Raw genomic sequence first — 18,929 nt, forward strand, 5'->3', positions numbered from 1 at the left:
TTTAAAAAAATCCCAAGTTATTACTTTTTATACAAAGATGTACCGATTAGATTTTGAAAAGGAATACAATGAAACTGATGGACTGCTCTTTTAAAGCCTTTTATTTTACTGCTTTGTTCATAATTTTGTGCTATTCTGTACACCGCAACAGAATATTAAGCAGATAAGGCATGAAACGTTATGAACATTTAAGAGTTACTATATATAATGTACTGCCAGAAACCTCTTTTAAATATCTACTTTGCCTGTGCAATTTCATTTGCATTTACTTTTATTTTTTAACCTTTTAAAAAGATTTTCGGTGAAAAAATTAATGAACCCCTTTTTTATAATATATAAAAAAACATGGTATTTGAATCCTTTTTTAAATTAAAAATAATATTGCTCCATGCAAAGTAATATATAACATTAATCAAAAGAAGAATAAAAAAGCACCTCATTTGGTGACCCTTTTTGAAATATTCTGCATAATGAATACAACAAAATCTCTCAAGGTATGCTCTTCACACACTATTGTTATAATGTTAATTAATGAAAAGCAGTTTTATTATGAAATCCTCTATTCATTTTTTTAATTATTATTATTCCATATTGTTAGATTTGCTTTTAACTTTCTTTCAATTAGTGTACAACTGATTATTTTATCTGGAAATACTTCTCCCTAGCTTGCAGTAAATGGAATCTTCAAGATGTGGTGCGGAAATCTGTCGTATTTAATTAAACAGATTTACTCAAATTAAGAAATTAAATTCAAGGCTATTTTAAGTTTCATATTGTGCTGTCTTTAACTTCAAGGCTTTTTACAACTGATCTATTAGGCAGAAAGTGTCTTATGCAAGCTAGGAAAGTAGAAAACTTAATATTAAGCTAAGCATTTCTTTTATGTTTTACTTTTTCACAGTCAGTTTAGATTAGTGCTGATTAGGGCTGTGTTGAAGTTTTTTGCAAAGTTGGTAAAGGAAAAAAGCTGAGATTGCAATTTGGACTCTGTAAAGCCTAGAATCCCTGATAGCCTGTTGATACTGAAGTTCCACAACTTGCAGCCACAGCATCTGCTGTTATTAACTTTTTCTGGCATACACTGCAAAAGCCTTATTAATTCTGTGATGCACTTGTAATTCATGCTAATTCATGTTTAGCACAAAAAAAGGAAAATGAAAAACAATATCTAGCAAAATGCCGGAGGTAGTGGTTATAGAAAAGAATGCTAATTTAAGATCAGACTGAAAAGAGAAATGTTTTACTCTCCTAGAAATTAGGGTTTTGTTACTTAATAATGACAAATAAATTACAAGAAAAAAATAATGCCTTGCTGTCATGAAATTCTTGCTGTATTGTGGCTGGCCTTCCACTGAAGCTAAGCAGGTGTGAGCCTGACCAGTACCTGGATGCGAGACCTCCTAGGAAAGCTTAGGCTGCTGCTGGAAGAGGTGTAAGTGGAACCAGTAGGGAGCGCTCACTCTGTGGTCTATATTGGATCTTATGCCCTGTGTAGTGATAGGGACACTATACTTCAGTATAGTGCGACTTCAGTATTAACAGGCTATTGGGGGTAAAAAAAGTGCTATCCTTTGAATGAGATGTACTGTAAAACTGAGTTTATGACGCTTCACGGTTTTTAAAAATTCCAGAGCATTTTTCGAAAAGAGTAGGGGTGTTAAATCCAATGTCCTGTCCATATTTCCAACCGGCCCTTGTCACTTGTGGCTTCCTAATAATCCCTGTCTATGAATTGGCTTCGTCACTCTGTTCTCCTCCCCGCTGATAGCTGATGTGTGGTGAGTGTATTGACGCACTTTTCCAGGTGGGGCTACACATTGGTGGTGGTGGAGGGGAGTCCCCATTACCTGTAAAGCACTTTGAGTGAAGTGTCAGGAAATGTCCTATATAAGTGTAAGGATGGTTTTGTGTCCTATAAGTTCCCAAAGCTCCTTGTACAGTAAACAGGATAATTCTCCCTGCATCTGTGATCTAAGTTTCAGATTCTAAAGCATTTTGTAAATGGGAGAATTCTTTCTACATCCACCACTGGAGATTCCACATCAGGGTTGACACTGTGTGCCAGCATCTTGCTACACAGCAGATAAGATTGACATGACTTAAGTAATTGGAAGCCACAAACATTACTTTCACATTCATGGTGGTTGAGTAGGAATTAAGTGCTGTCAATATAATATGTGGGAAATTCATATGAAATCAATGTTGTTATCTTCATCTTCATCTAAATATATAGCATATTAACGCATCATGAAATGAGAGCACTTTGCTTTTAAGCATTTTTAGAAAATAAAAATGTTTAAATAAATGCCTGCAATGTACATGTTCAAAGCCCAGACCTGGACTGTTATCATGCTTCTCCTGTCATGAAGGAATAAAGAGGTACAATCTATTATTTACAAAACAATCGTTTTCTATATAAAAAGTGATTAAGATTGCGAGGCAGAGTTTGCTTTTCTTATCTATCAATTACTGGTACGTAAAAGCTGCAAAACAAAATGTACTGTACATAAAGGAGCATCAGAAAGGAAAAGGCTGCCACAGGAGTTCTGTGAACTGTAAGTTTTCATTAAGCGCTGCCTTGTTTTTCATGCAGTGGCTGTGCTACAACTTAGACAATTTGCAGATGAATTCATTTCAGACTGTCAAAATCGTACACAATGACATGGGTCAGGAGTTTGCAGCAGTATACAAAATCACCCATGTGGCAATTTTGCTTCCACAGCTGATATCAGCATGTGCAGCACATTGATAGATACTAGGTGTCTGAAGAAGGCTCCACAGCCGAAACATTGTGTCTCTTTTCTTTTCCTTTCAGCATGGAATAAACTGTTACCCGTTTCTCTAAAATACTTTTAGTTCATTTTGTGATGTTTCAAAGACTATGGGAGACATTAAGACATTTTGCATTAACAAATTAACTGCTATTCACAAAAGGGAGGTGTATCCCAGCTGTTCTATTATCAGAAAGATTGAAAGGTATTTTATGTTGTGCTTAAATAAAAAACAATGCTGGTAACACAGAAAAGTCAAAGGCTTTGTGAATGTCCTTCTTTGTTCCCTTTGAGCGGATAAAAGGTTTAGAAATCATGTCCCAGAAACTTCAAAATCAGCATTTAGTCACCCATCATATTCAATAGCTTCAGTGGTTTCTCCACAGCCTGCTTTCCTCGCTAGCAGGCTGTGATGAGGGGAATATGTGTGGTGAATATCCCACAGAGAATCTGAGGTTCAAAAATGCAAGTTGTACAAAATATGAAAACCTAATTAAAGAAGGCTCCAAGCCACTGTACCACCATACAGTACCTTCTGAATGCAAGTTAAGTGTAACCTGTAAAAAATCTAAAAAATAAGTAGTTAATCTGTCTTCTAAAATTGAAATCTCCTTGGTGTACTTACAAATCATACCATTCATTATTTACTTGTAGTTGGTAGTCATATGAATATGAAAATTAGGAATATTTCGCACAAAACAGCAACAAATTCAGTGTTGCATCTTGGAATTTTGCCTTACTTACTTCAGCAGTTTCACCCATTCAGCCACATTCTGCAGATGGGTGAATTGACAAAAGTTCAAATAAACAACACGATCTGTACTACAAACAGATAGATGTCACACAGATGACGTGTTAAAATGACTATGCAAGTAGTTGCCCAGCCCTCCACGTTACCAATGACTTCTTTTCCATATTCAGAAAACCCTCTCCTTTGAAAGGATACTGCTGAAACACATGTACTGTATTTGGACACACAACTCTACTCAGTAATTTAAAATGGGACCCTTGCAAACGTAGATCCTATCAAACAATCAATTTTATTTAATTCGCTACAGCAAAAACATAAGACATGTGTAATGCTTTCAAGATTTATTAGTTTAAGTTTTAGTTCAAAGCATTTTAAGTGTCAGTGAGTGATTTCCCCTATCAAGTGGTAGGCATGGTAGATGTGTAAACCATTGCAGGGCAGTCTGCCTGTTAGGTTTTACAAAGGACATACTTTTTTTATTTTACCAGGAACAGTAATTCTAGATTGGTTTGTTTGATTGTGCTCAGACGCAACAAATATTTAATTGCTAAAGTAATAATAACAATATTAATAATGTTGGCTCTAATTCATAACTGCAAATTATACTCTTGCAGATGGAAATGCAATGTCAATCTAAATTGCCTACATGAGAAATGAGATCCACCTAAGATGATATGCCTCTAGTTTAAGTAAATGTATGATATTAAAATGTCCCCTGTACTTACAGTTAGATAAAGAGATATACCTCTTGGTCATAATTTTCAATACTTTTCAAAACGGGGCAGGAGCAAATTTTGGATTTGAAATGTATTAGTTCTTAAATTGGCAACAGGGCGCAAAGTAATCAAGTAAAATTAGAAATGATTTTCTTTCAATTTGATCATATTGAAAAAGGAAAGCAAAATTGTAAAATTGTAAAAACAAAATGTACTATAAATAGTTCATCTGAAAAATTGAATTCCATATGGTAAAATAATATAATAAATAATACAATGGGACTACAGAACCAGATCATACTCCAGGCAGTGTTGTCAGCACATGCCAAAGAAAAATAACAATCATGATCATGCATACATTGTTTTTGCAATAGCTTGCCATAGACGTTATTATTAACAAATAAAGCAAAAGCTGTACATATACTGTACATCAGCAACCACATTCAATCTGCCCTTTATTGGCAAATTAAACACATTTGGCTGAACACACTGTCAACACAAAGTAAACACTGTAGATATAATATCTTTATAAATATGCATAAATCTGGCTTCCTTCTAAGCATTCTTGCTCTTAATTATTTAATTATTGCTGAAGTCTTGCTAAAATTCTACACCATATCTTTCTAGCAGCAGAAAACAGAAGACTGGGTCTTTATGTTTGTAACCTCCAGTAATCATTTTTGATTTGATATGAAATATAATTGCTCATGTTTTGGGGGACTAGGAAAACTGAAATTGATTAAGGACTGCAATCATTGTGTCTTGTATAGGCATTATTTTGTTTATCCTCTATAGGTTGTGTTCTATGGTGACTAAAAGTTGAATCGTCTGATTGTAACCAATATGTCCGCACTTTTCAGCAGAGCATTGTGAGAGCACTGCTGCTTCACAGCACTTGAGTCCTGGGTTCACATAATAGTTTACAGCACATCTTTACAACATGTTTCCATCACAATGTACTCCCCTTTCCCATGTTTGCATTAAGGATTTGACTGGGTATTCCAATTGGCTATCCAACTTTCTCATTTTCTCCATGGCCATAAAACAAATTAGCATCCCATCTACTGAAAGTGTAGCCAGTCCAACTCAACACTGTGCTGTGATTGTAGTATAGGGTCTGTGTTTCTATGACTTCTACGGGATTAATTTTCCCCTCTCTTTTTTTTAAACCTGGAAGGTAATTCAAGCAAATATTCTAGTTACTACATCCTTAATTGATTACATTCCAGTCAGTAGTTAATGATATGGTACCAAATATTCTTTCTTAAAATATCATTTATAGTTCACTTTAATTTTCTTTCTAGTTAACTTCAGCGGGTGAAGAAAATTCTAAATGAACTATGGTGAAAAGTTTTATATTAATTAATTGTTTTGTTTTCTCTCTAATTTTTCAGAAGGGGATATTGAGATACTGGAATTTGTTTGTTTATTTATTAACCCATCAGCAGAGTAAAAAACATTGAAGGTACTGGGTTTGGCACATGCAGTTCATAGTAGAATTAACGAAAACTCCAAATAAATGTAATGAACACTTTTATATGACACACAAAACAAATTCTTTTCCAGAAATAGTAGTTATATGTGGTTTAATACAGGGTTGGGATAGTATTGTTGTCTTCACTTTCTTCCCATTATTGGCAGATCAATAAAACCTTGAACTTGTCTCTTGGATGTAATTAAAGACTACATTAAAGGCTTATTTTTACTTAGGCTATTCTCAGAATGAATAATAAGGCCTTCCTTTTATTTGAAGACAAGACATCATCAATGGTTTCTCAGATTAGCATATTTCAACTGGCAGAAATATTAAATGCCTTTCCTATAATTTGAAGTCAATTATTAAAGCATTGGGATGTTCAAGAGCTATTGGCATATTTTGCATGAGGCCAAGATCTTAATAATTTTCATAGAAGGTTTGGTTTATCAAGGGATGACAAGGCATTATGAAAGGACAATTTCAAAAGATGAGGGAAAGCACAATAAAATCTTGAATTCCATAATATTTTTCACATTCACACCTAATTCAAACTGAAAATTGCTACCTATTTTAAGCAATAAGTTACAAATAATAAGTGCTCAAGCAGTCTGATGTCATGAAACTTTTACATGATTTGCAGTTAAAAAAGCTCCATTAGTTAGGCAGAGGTGCTTAATCTGACTCTCCCATTCTGACATCTAATCTAGATAAGCTAAATAATGTTGAAGCAAATATATGCTTTATAGGCTTTGAAATAGCCTATCTTCAAAAGTAGAGAACGTTTTCTTTATTATCCACTTAATTCATTTAAAGGAAAAATATATATTTCAGTCTTCAGCATGCTTTTGATGTAAGGAAATCCAACCACTAGTTTAGAAATTCTTTTCTGTTTTTTAATACTACAGTATATTACTATTGGTATGTTAAAAAAAGAATTTAGTTTTTATTTAATGTATGATATTATTTACAGAAATCTATTTGGGTATTGGACATACATGTATTTCCAAAATGTAAATGACTGTAAAAACTCCATGATTAAAATAATGTGATTTTCCATAATCTAAAACTTTTACTTTTTTGCTATGAGCAAGCTTTCAGTCCCTTCTGAATGTAGTGACGCAGTATGAAATACTGTATTTCACAAGTATGTAATTAATTTGACTTTGTTGTATTACTGAGTTATCCAGCCAGCTTACACAAAAAAGGGAATCATTTACAAATTCATTGGATTGTTTGATCTAGTGATGTCTTACCATTTAAGATCACCTTCTCGTCTGTTTTTCCTTCTTTGATGTTGAACATGCTACAAATTGGTTCTGCATCCTCAATCAAAATACATTTAATTAGGATACAACACCAGAGTGCAGTTGAGAAGAACATTGTGCTCGGAGGTATATTATAATTAATATTTTAACGAGTCGACATGAAAAGAACAGCTAAATATAAAACTAATATGAAAAAGATTCTTGTTTCACTTTCAATATGAGAGAAAAAATACACCACCCCACCAAAAAAAAGATGAAAGTGGAGTGAGATTTTGAGAGTTCAACTTGGAAAACTACAGTTTTAAAAGTTAATGAGAGTATATAACTTCAGGGTAATGATAAATTATTAGAAGTTTAAGGATGTAATTGATGTTTAAGAGCAGACCAAATACCGATTCAACATTAACAAATTGAAGCTTGGTTTAAAAACATTGCAGCTTAAAGGACAATTAAAGCAGTTAATTGTTAACACCTTTTTCAGTACTTTGTGACAAGAAATAACAGTTCTTAATGTAATCCTATCCTAAAGCAGTTCAAAATGATATCATAAGCAGTAGCAAGCAGTCATCAGTAAAGATATACATTGTAATAACTTTAAGTGGCACAAGTAGATAAGATGAGAAGTAAAATGTTAATTATGGCTCAAATGTGTAAAAGACAGTTCATTCCTCCTATTTAGTTCTCTCCTAATACCTTTTGGAATAGTTTCTGTTTGTTTCAATTTATAAATAGAAAAGTGCAGTAAGAGGTCAATAGCCCCAAGGATTCATGGATTGATCAACTTTAAATGTCAAAGACCGCAGCTCAATGTTTTTGTGATATCAGCATACAGTACGTGCCTCCAATCGTGTGATTACAGTGCAGTTTATGAACTGCTCCAACTTCTCTGGGGACAGCCTTAGCTTGTGATAAGACTGCTTCAGGCTCCTCTGTAGAAAATTAAGATGACGCCTTTATCACAAATCACTATCTCTATCTTAGATAACTCTCTATACAGTATATCCACACATAACCAAACTATACTGTACTATACAGTATATAACTCATTATACATGCCGATATTAAGTCAGCCTTAAAATATGTTTATTTCTATTTCCATTTATTGGGTGTTTCTGTTCCTTGTAATGATAGGAACTCCCGGAAGAGAGGACTCAAGAACATTAAGATTACAAATCAGGTTGAACCTCTGTCATAATGAAATAACTACAGTACAGCAAACACTGTACCTAAGTAACTGTACTACTGTGTGTGTAGTGTATACATAATTGTTGTCAATCAGCATTAGGTTAATAAAAGAAAGGATTGATGTAAATCTTTATTTTCAAATATTTCTGTCCAGGAGATAAATACATTTTTGTTTATGTCAACAAATGCTTCACTTCCGACCAATTGCCAAGCATTGACCATAAATCCTCACCCTTGTTCGGATTCTTGAATGAAATATATTTTTAAAAGACTGATGCTCTGGCTATATATTTCTAATTTATAGCTGTAAGATCTAAGGTTCACGAAATACATCAAAAACACACCGAATCGGTTTTAATATTTCCATTATTCAGATAATCCAATGACAGCTAACCACATCTGCTGCTCTATTTATTGTCTGCAGTAAGACATTTTTTAAAAAGGTTCAATAGGTTTATGGGAATTCAGTACATCTTTCAAGTACATTATGAGGTGAACAGCATTTTGATACTGCTTTAAAGAAATGGAGGTAAACAATTGTTCTCCCGTTTAACAGAGCAGCTGTATATCTTACAGCTGGCAGGACTATATTCAATTCAGCAGTGGCAGCATTACCTCCAGCTAGCCTGATCTCCACTGCTAAGCAAGGCTGGGCCTAGTCAGCAGTGGGATGGGCCTCTAAGGGAAACAAAGGTTGCTGCCATAAGTGGTGTTGGTGATCCAGTACGCAGCAATCTTCCCACTGGGCCAGTATTTCCAAACCAATGCCACAGTGCAGTGACAGACAGTCCTATGGTACTATTAAAAAAAAAGAGTCATTATCCTAGTATCCTATCACAGTATCCTAGTTAAACTCCACTCTAGGTTTGAACAACCTGACATCCTTGAAGTTCCTACTTAACAAACGCAATTTGTTAAATACAATTTGTTAAGCAATTTCTCACTTTTTCACTTCTACAGTGGTCCAGTGTCTGATATGCTTCACCCATTTAGGCGATGGATGAAGTGGGTGCCCTCCTCAGGATTGCTTGGAGTGATTTCAGTGAGTGTGAGTGCCATTCCTAAAGAAGGGAACATCTCTCCTTCATTGAGCTGACAAAGACATCTATTTCTTACTACATTTATTAGCATTTCATAGTTGGGAGTGAAGGAAAACATTTTACACATATAAAAGCTTTGCATTTGTATTTATTTGGGTTAATAGGTTAGAATGTCATCACTAAAAAAATATTAGGTGAAACGTATACTGTGCATTGCATTTCTAAAGAGGTGTATTGCTATGTATAAAAAAGCCTGAATATCGTTTTGGATGAACAAATTCAGTTATTTTTAATAATAATAACTCAGGAAAATAAAATGTCCTTTTGTCTCATCTCTCCTAGCTTAAATTAAAGACTGTTAGGCATCCTGTTCTGTGGGATAATTAAGCTGCTCAAATTTTAATTAAGAAGGAACTTGAAACAAGTATTTTAAAGCATAAAAAAACAGGAGTTCAATAGTATTGGTAATTAAACTTGACCTAATATCAGTAAGCAAACGTGTATCATATGGAGTATGTTTTTGTATGTTTTCTACCTAGGAGAAAAAGCAGTTTATAATAATGCAGAATAAAAGTGGGATTGTAGACTAACTGTACAACATGACTCTTGACAAAAACAAAGCAAGTTCCAATCATAGGGAGTCACTGCTGGGAAAGGACCTGTTTCAGTCTTATAGTATAAGTTATACAGTCTCAACAAACATTCAGCTCAAGTATACAAACTTAATGGGCTGAGAAATTGTATTTAGAAACTTAATCATCATCCTAATTGGCTGAAGGGGCTTTCATACTTTGTACTTTCTGAATCTGTTCCAGGTTTCTCTCCCCTCATACAGCATATGTAAAAGCTTTACCTCTGACACTGCTCTTCCAGGAGACTGATGGGAAAGTCTTTAAATGGATTGCTGGGTCCAGATATGAAAAGCATACTGTAAATGCCAACATTTGGAGTCACTTTAAAATGTCATGCAGGCTTAGCTTGCAGTGTTTACCCTTGCTTATTTTTGCCCACTTGATCCAGAATAAATGCATTTTTGTGCAAAAATAAAAATACATAGAGAACAGATAGTTTTGACATTTATGGACGTTACGGTAATGTTTTTACAGGGAAAGACTATTTCAGGCTTAACAATATAGTCAACAAAACCTCACACAGTTAAGTGTACTCACATTAATCCACCACTAAAATGCACTTTAAAAAAGCAGTCATTTCTGTTAAAATGTTACCAAAGAGTTTCTATTGTTTCCCATATCTAACCAGGTCTTAGAGCAAGGCCAATGCTCTCAATTCGTGCTTTTAAGTTCTGTACAGACCTTGACTTCTTTTTGACTTGACAGTACTATTGTCAATCTAAAGAGGAAACTTGTATTCATTTTGTTCTATTTTCTATAGAACATATCAGAATCTACCTTATTTTCTACATATAGTATAAATATAGCTTTGGCCTCACCGAGACAACAATAAAAACAATGTGTATGAGATATCCAGTGGAATTTTACAAGATGTGTACAATATGTTTACAATCAATGTAAGTACCATCTATTTATTTTCTAACTACTTTATCCAATTCAGGGTTGCCAGGGATACGGGGGTCCTGTCCCAGCAAGCAACGGTCACAGGGCAGGATATACCCTGGACAGGACGCCAGTCCAACACAGGGCACACACACACACAAATATTCACACAGTCACACCACAGCCAATTTTCCCAAAAGCCAATGACCCTGCCAGTATGCCCTTAGACTGTGTTCACTATGTCACTTCACTGCGTTAAAAGCTGAGCTAAAATATACAAAAAAAAAACTCTGGCTATGGCTTTTGGATGCTCCTGGTGTTTGGTTAAGACATTGCAACATGACATGCCTTATTAATAATAACTGCAGAGGATCTAGATCTTTGGATACAGAATTTTAACAAGATTAACAAGAACTATCTCCATGGATTTTGATAAAACAGATTAAGGGTCACCAGTCTGAAATCATTAAAGACTGCTCCAGGTTATTTAGGAATTGGAATAATGGTCAACTGCTTCCAGAACACGGGGACTGTACATTTGTCTAGAAAAACCTGGAACAGTTTGGTAAGCGTTGTACAGTAACTTGTATTAATTGGGGAGTACAGTATTTCAGTACATCCATCCCAACCAGGGGATTTATATGATTTTATCTAACTAAAACAGCCAGCAACCTCCTTCTCAGTCAGCTGAATAGGTGTGTAATCAAGGATTGTGTCACATACCCTTAAACATTCTTTGCTATGATCTACAGTTTTAAATCTGCTACAGAATATTTTCAATCATTAACAGAAGACTTATTTATGCCAGGGATTCTTTGTAAATCTTTCTTTCCCTACCCATCACAGTACTTAAGCCTTCTCATGCTTGTTTGACATTTCCAGAACAGAACCTTTCCTTCATTTTTGCTTTAAACTCAAGTCTTACTTTCTTTGTTTTTCATCTAAATTCCCTTTCTTTTTTTCTGACTTCAATTTTACCTCTCAGAAAAAGCACACTTCTTTTCAGTTAGGCAGGTTTTCAACTCTTTAGACATGGCTGGTTATTTCAAAATACTCTTGGTGTTTTCATTTCAACAGCACAACTTTCCCAGAACTGGATGGAACATGTAATAGGATAAGTCAGTTCATGTACAATTAAAAATATTTGCCAGTCTGTATTATCAAAAAGTCTCTCAATTCCCATTTGCTACTCTTTTTCCGCCATACTCTATCCAAAAAATTTGGTTTCTCCCATGTAAGCTTTTGTCTGTGCTTGGGTAAAAGATGTACCACATTGCGGTCCAACGGTCCTAAGGCACAAGCCCACGATTCATAAAAGTGGAAGATTTGAAGAATAAAAAACAGATTTAAACAGCATTGAGAAATTAAAGGAAAAATCTTTAAACTTTTTATCACAGCATTCAATAGGCAATAACTTTTAATTTTACGCTGCATTCAAAATCATAGTACATCAACCAGCAAAGTTTGATGCAAGCACCTTTCCTGATTAACACCTTTTGAAATGAAGAACATTAAAAATAACGATGCAAGTACCTTTCCTGGTTAACACCTTTTGAAATGAAGAACATTAAAAATAACATATTCTATTGGTTCCAATACTTACTGTAATTGTTGTTTTGGGTTTCAATGCCTTTTTTTTAGTATTTGTGGAACAGGACTACAAGTGTGGCATGTTTGTGTCCTATTGTTCTTGGCACTGCCAGTATAATTTTTCTTAACTCATTTCAATATTTTTATTAATTTGCACTTCTTCAATTTGCATTTTTTAATTTGCATTTCTGACCAAGCTATCTAATTTAGCTACTGTTAGGTAACAGAGGTTTAGATACCAACTATCCACTTGTGTGGCTTACATCAGAAGAGATTGCAACCTGTGAGGCAAATCTCATTTGCTAAGCTATTTCCTGACTTTTTTTAAAACACAGGTTGGGAAAAGCTTTTATTAATCTAATTCCCTCATAACTGGGACTGACCCATGTTTGCATTACAAAGCAGATATTTTTAAAGCACATGATTACTTCATTATGAATACTTGAATTAAGATATTGTCATCCACCTACATTCTAATTGCAAAAAATAATAGAACATGATACATGTTGGGTAACCTTGAATTTTTACAGTACTTGTAAGTGAGGAGCTAATAAGTCTTAGAAAAACTTAAAGCAAGATTCTTATTATTTTTTAAGTTGTTCCAAAGCACTTACAGTAGTTACTAATTACTGATAGTAAGCCTTTTCAGGAACATGGACTTATCATCTTTGTTTCAGTACATTTGAAAGGTAAAAATGTAGATTGCTCTTCATTGATCTGAGAAAAAAAATCAAAACAGTCTCTTTTCTGTTGACATATTCCAAAACTGCAGAACCATGCTTATATAACCTACCCTTTTAACACGATCCAAATACACATCTGATACCTGGTATATTGTATATATTTTATTAAAAATACAAAACTGTGTATGGAACGAGGCTTTACAGCAAATTCATAATTCCACACATTTAATAACACAATGAATAAAAGGATACTTGTTAGCAGAAATTTTATTTGGCTTAATTGCAGCCTGTGGTTGACGGCAACAAATTTTGGGTTTTACCCCCCCAAAAAAGTGAGAAAACAGGAAATTTCAAAATATATTTTCACCTGCGCTTGGCATGTGCTACAGCAATATAAAATAGGTCATTTGTGAATGAAATGTTAATCTATTCAGAAAATGTAAAGCTGGTATGCAGGTCCTTCATCTTAGGTTATGACTGCCTTTTGTTGTCATAAGCTGAAAAGGCAAACAATCTCTCCAGGACTGTACTTTGTTAGATGTTGCACATTTTGTTTATGAAGACTTGGAGCCACTTTGGCTCAGGGTAGGGTACATTAAAAAAATTGTTTGATTGATTTTATTTTATTTTTTCCTTTTTTTAAACCACATAATGGCCTTGTATTGGCGCAGAGATGATTTGTGAAGACCTGGTCTCTCTTCAGAATCCTGGCAAGTTCGGGGAAAGAAAAGGATGAGAAAAGAGTGGATGGGTGGGTGTAAAGGCCCATGTGTGCTCCAGCTGTCATAACCACATGAATTTACTAAACTGTACAACGCGTTTGTGACAGTGTAGAGTGGGAGGGGCCGTGACGAGCAACGGTAAAAAGTCAACGCCCCAGGTGAGGGGATAGAAGCGCTGGTGTGACCAAAGCAGGGACCAAAAATAATACAAAAAGAGGTGAGAAAATAAAAATCAAAAAGAAAGGTGTACTGCTGTGCCTCGTGACCACCAGGCTGGGCTTACCCTATATAATGAGGTCCAGCCTGGGGAACAAAAAGAACCGCTAGCACAGCGGCAACCAGACTGGACTTTCCCTGTTTAGAGCAGGGCGCGTAAGGCAGAAACAAAACAAGAACTTCGTGTGTGAAAAACGTGTGCGCCTGCCCCGGTGAGAAAACATGATTGGGCTGGCGAAAAGAAAAAGAAAAAAAAGCGCCTTGTGCGGGTGCAATCCCCTCTGGGACTGTCGATGTAAAACTTCCCCTTCCGGGGGTGTCTCTGCTCGTCCCTTAGGGGGGTGTCTAGTGTGCCTTTATAGGACCTGCACAGCTGTGGCTCATCTTCTAGGAGCTAGGACAGCTGTGACAACGAAGGCGAGGCATCGCCCTTCTACCAGGGCTCCGCCTCCACACTGGACACGCCCCCGCGTCATGCCACACACTAGTTCGGCTTCATTTAGAATATTGTGTACAATTTTGGTCACCACATTACAGAAAAAAATTACTGTTCTGGAGAAGAGCATCCAGAGGCATTCTAGCACTTAAACAAAGGTTCCACATTGAAAGGCTTAAAGAATTTAACTTTTTTAGTTTGAACGGAGAAGCCTACGAAGAGACCTGATACAAGTATTTAAAATCCTCAAAGACATTGACAAAGTCAGAGTGGTGGGCTTCTTCAGAATTAACAGTGAAACATCAACTAGAGAACACAAGAGGAAACTAAATGAAAGTGCCTTTGAAAACAATAACAGGAGGCACATCTTTACCCAAAGGGTTGTGGGATTTCTGAAACCATGGCTTCCCTCAAGAATCTGCTGGATGAAATCTTTGGGTCAATAAGTTCCTAACTACCAAATGAGCCAGCTGGGCCAATTGGCCTCTCCTTGTCTGTACCACTTCTTATTTTCAAATGATTGGACTAGTGGTGAAGGGCGTTCTGGTACATTCTCACATGGGTGTAATTATGCTTTGTGTTTGGTATAGTAAAGGTGTACACATTGCTAATGGTTAGTTTAGGGCTTTTTAAGTGCTTGTTTTTTGTTGTTGTAAACTAAAAAGCCTCCTGAACTTTATTTCCCTGGCTGTTTTAATAATTTTGTGCTTGATGACATTTTGGACCACCCTAGCTCATGGTAGGGTCTGTCACAAATAAATTTCATATCTGTCATACATATAGATTGTTTTTTCAATGTTTTTATGTTGTCAAACTTAAAATGGAGCACTTCAAACACCCTCACATTTTAATTAGATGAAGGCACTGTGTCAATTCATCCTTTACTTACCTTAGAATAAAGCAACATGACTAAAAGACAGACGCCATCAACAGACTAGTTAACACTACCAAATTAAGTAGTAATACAGTATTCGTAGGCTTGTGGGTTCTTAAAGTGTGATGAAAGGAATGCTTGATTTAAAGCATTTGCATAACATGTACTTGTCTTGGGCAAAAGCAAAGTACTTAGAAAGGCCAGCAGTCAGCTCAGTGGAGTTGCAGCCTGTGGCGCAATGCAGTAGCAAGGGGAGTCTGCTTCACTGCACAGTGCATTGCAGAGCGCGCAAGTAAAATAGCTTTCTGTGCTGGCCGAGAGAGGGGGGAGCAGGGAGACCCAGCAGGGAGCTGGTCCTGAACCTTCCCCATACATCAAACTGAGACGCCGGGGTTCAGGAAGAGGGTTTCCTCGAAACCAGCTGCTTGTTCAACAACTCCAGCCTAAGAAATGAGCCCCTGAGATTTTCGCAGCTCGTGTAAAAATGAAACCCTTTCATTTGCTCCAGACTTGTTGATGTGGTGCAGACAAGACATATTTATTACAAAAAAATATTCATGCTTTTTTAAAACAAAAGCGTGAAATGACTTGTTGTACTGTAAGTTCATGGTTTTGCTTTTCCTCAATTAAACATGAAATGGCACCAGCAAAAAGTATTGCATTTTGCCGATCTGGATTTTCTGTTTAAAGCATGATATGTTTGTAAGGTACAGGACCAGTTCCGGTCCCTTCACTTTGAAATCTTCCTTGTAATTTAAAGTAAAAACTGTTGTAAAGCATCATTTATGTTCCATAAATATATTCAATTTCTTGACATTGAGAGAAAAATATACTCACATTTTCATTTCATAGCATAGTGATCCAATGTTTATCAAATTAAAGCTACTCATTAGAATACTGTTGAATTGGCTCCTTAGTCATGTCTTACTGAATCTTAAATGGGCCATACAGTATATGTTGAATTAAAGTATTACATTCTAATGAGTTCTTAATTCATGTTTTACGCATAACTAACAGTGACTTTACTCTTAGATATTAATGACTTATTGAATTTTAATTGGATAATCCTCTTACATAGTGCCATTATATAATATTTATATATTACAGCAATTAATCTCACATTAAAGTGGCATCACAAACAATTTTTAAAATAATTTTGAAAAAAATAAACAAATGTATTAATTTCAATAATAAAACGTTTCGCTCCTTGACATACGTTTCGGGTGTTTTTGAAGGTCTTAGTGGTTTTGCTTTCATGGGAAATGTATATAATTTCAGCAGTATTTTTCAGGTTGAGATAGACACTGAAGCACAGTAAAAAAGGAAGAAATGAAACTGGCTCCTTTCCAACTCATTATGATTCAGTAATGCTTTATGAGCCTAGCTTTTTATTACTAGTCAATATCTTCTATATATTATAATGCAATTATCACAGTAATAACTTGTAATTATATTTCGGTCCACTAATACTTGATAATTAAAGTTCTTCGTTAGATTCTTTATCTAGAAAATTGAAAAAAACAGATTCTTGCGGCATTAGTACTGTAAGTTGTTTGGCACCTTAGCAACTTTCCAAACCTTGGTACAATCAGTATAATTTATCATTTTCTTTTAAAATAATTATTTGGGGGAAATGCACAACACCTTTTAAAACAGTGCAAACACCGACGAATGAAAAAAATGGCTTCACATTTGCATAAAAACTACTTGAGAAAATAATAAAACTGCCTGAAGTCGTACAGTATTTCTCCAGGAGTATCCCCTTGCAAATACGAAATAGTATAATGTATAATTAGTAAATGATATAATTTAAGTAGTACTGTACATCCATTCTTTAGCTAACCACATCTTCCAATTCAGGGTCACCAGGGCACCAGAGCCTATACTGGCAAGCAACAGACACAAGACAGGATGGCAGTCCACTGCAGGACAGACACACAGACCCTCATCACTTACAGGGCAGTTTTGTGTTATTTCAGTCATTTTTTCCTTCTATGTGCAGAAAGAGAATTCTATGGCAATCTTCTACTGAAATGTTCAATGGGACCCTGTTGCTTATGCAACAAAGTCACTCAAGTGTATCACAGTCTGTCATGAATGATCGGGTAATCAAAATAACAGCATAGACGTTTAATCATTATCAAAAATCAGTATAGCTTATTTTTCTAAGATTACAAAGTTCTTATGATGCTTTGTATATATAAATAAGCTCTGTCTGTTATATGATGCTAGGAAACAGAACAGAATTTGAATCTACTGTACACAGACACCAAATTTCACTTCTCCATATGAGAAGTTAAAGTCAGCAGCCATGGATTGTCATTGTAGTATACAGTAACTAGCAACTGCCTATGCAGTACCTGCAAGACGTAATCCTTTTTGTTTCTTTTTTTTCACAGCTGATCTCTGTGTAGGGTCAGAGGACATAGACTGGGATACTGTGTGGCATAATGTTAGTTATCCATTTAGAGCTATACATAACAAACTGCTTCAGTACAAAATTTAAAATAAACTCTATTATACCCCAGAAAAATTGAAAAAGATGAAGTGGCATAATACAGGAATGTGTTCCAAATGTAACACACATAAAGGATCATTATTGCACTTATTATGGTATTCTCAGCACATACTGTACAGTCATTCTGGACCTCCACAATGGGGAAAGCTCTCAGGCACCTCAATATCTCAATTCCACTTATTCCCATTTCATGTATCATTGGTGATTTATCAAAGGTTAAAGTAGAGATTCAATAAAAATTACTTTTTTGACTCAAAAAAATAATATTGTGAAAATGGGTGGACAGTACAGGACCCTCACACAAAGAATGGATTTAAAGAGGCTGTATCACAAGTTAAATTTGAAAAGATTTAATATAATTTACAGGGGAAACTTAATGAGTATACGAATGTTTGTTTTTGTTATTGTCTAATAAGAACAAAAATGAGAGAGTAGAAAAATAAATTAAAATAAAGTCCTCCAAAGTTGGGGGGGTGGAGGTGGGTTAAAAAAAATACATAATCCTGAAAATGTATGTACAAAGATAAATACTATATATACAGTACCTTTCAATAATTTGTATGATATGGATGTACAGTATAATATGCATATATGTAACTGAATTAAAGCCCAGGATATATTGTGGTTGAACACCAGTGGTCTGTAATTTTTCTAAAATACATTTAGCATTTGGCAACAACTCTATTTACTATCTATATATCTGTCAGTCTCAAAACATTGTCTTGTCTTCCTGAAGTATTTTCATTACAAAATATTTCTAAACATTTCATTTAGAATATTTTCTGAAGTGAATTTTTTTTTGTTATTGGTCTACACCACTGTAGTTATTTCCCAATCATCTCAATTTATAGGGACAAATATTACAAAATGAAAGTATTGAATAAAACCCTAGAGTAAAGGGGTATTTTTCTCTGAAATCAAAGCAACATGCACCCTGAAGGCCATATCCCAGCATGGAATCTGTATTGCATCTGACTGTCATGGAAATTACATTGTCAATCAAGTTTAATTCAATCAAGGCAGTAACAAAATGTACAAATGTGCAGTTAATCTTTATTTTTTTATTACAATCTCACTTCTGTTAGAGAAATATTGTAAATCGGATATGAAATAAGACTATAAAGAATCAAGGATCCTTCTGTTGGTGCAGGTTTGAGTCTTTGTGTTGCTC

Source organism: Lepisosteus platostomus, chromosome 15 (assembly GCF_059453375.1).
Source record: "Lepisosteus platostomus isolate fLepPlt1 chromosome 15, fLepPlt1.hap1, whole genome shotgun sequence".
NCBI classification, from domain to species: Eukaryota; Metazoa; Chordata; class Actinopteri; order Semionotiformes; family Lepisosteidae; genus Lepisosteus; species Lepisosteus platostomus.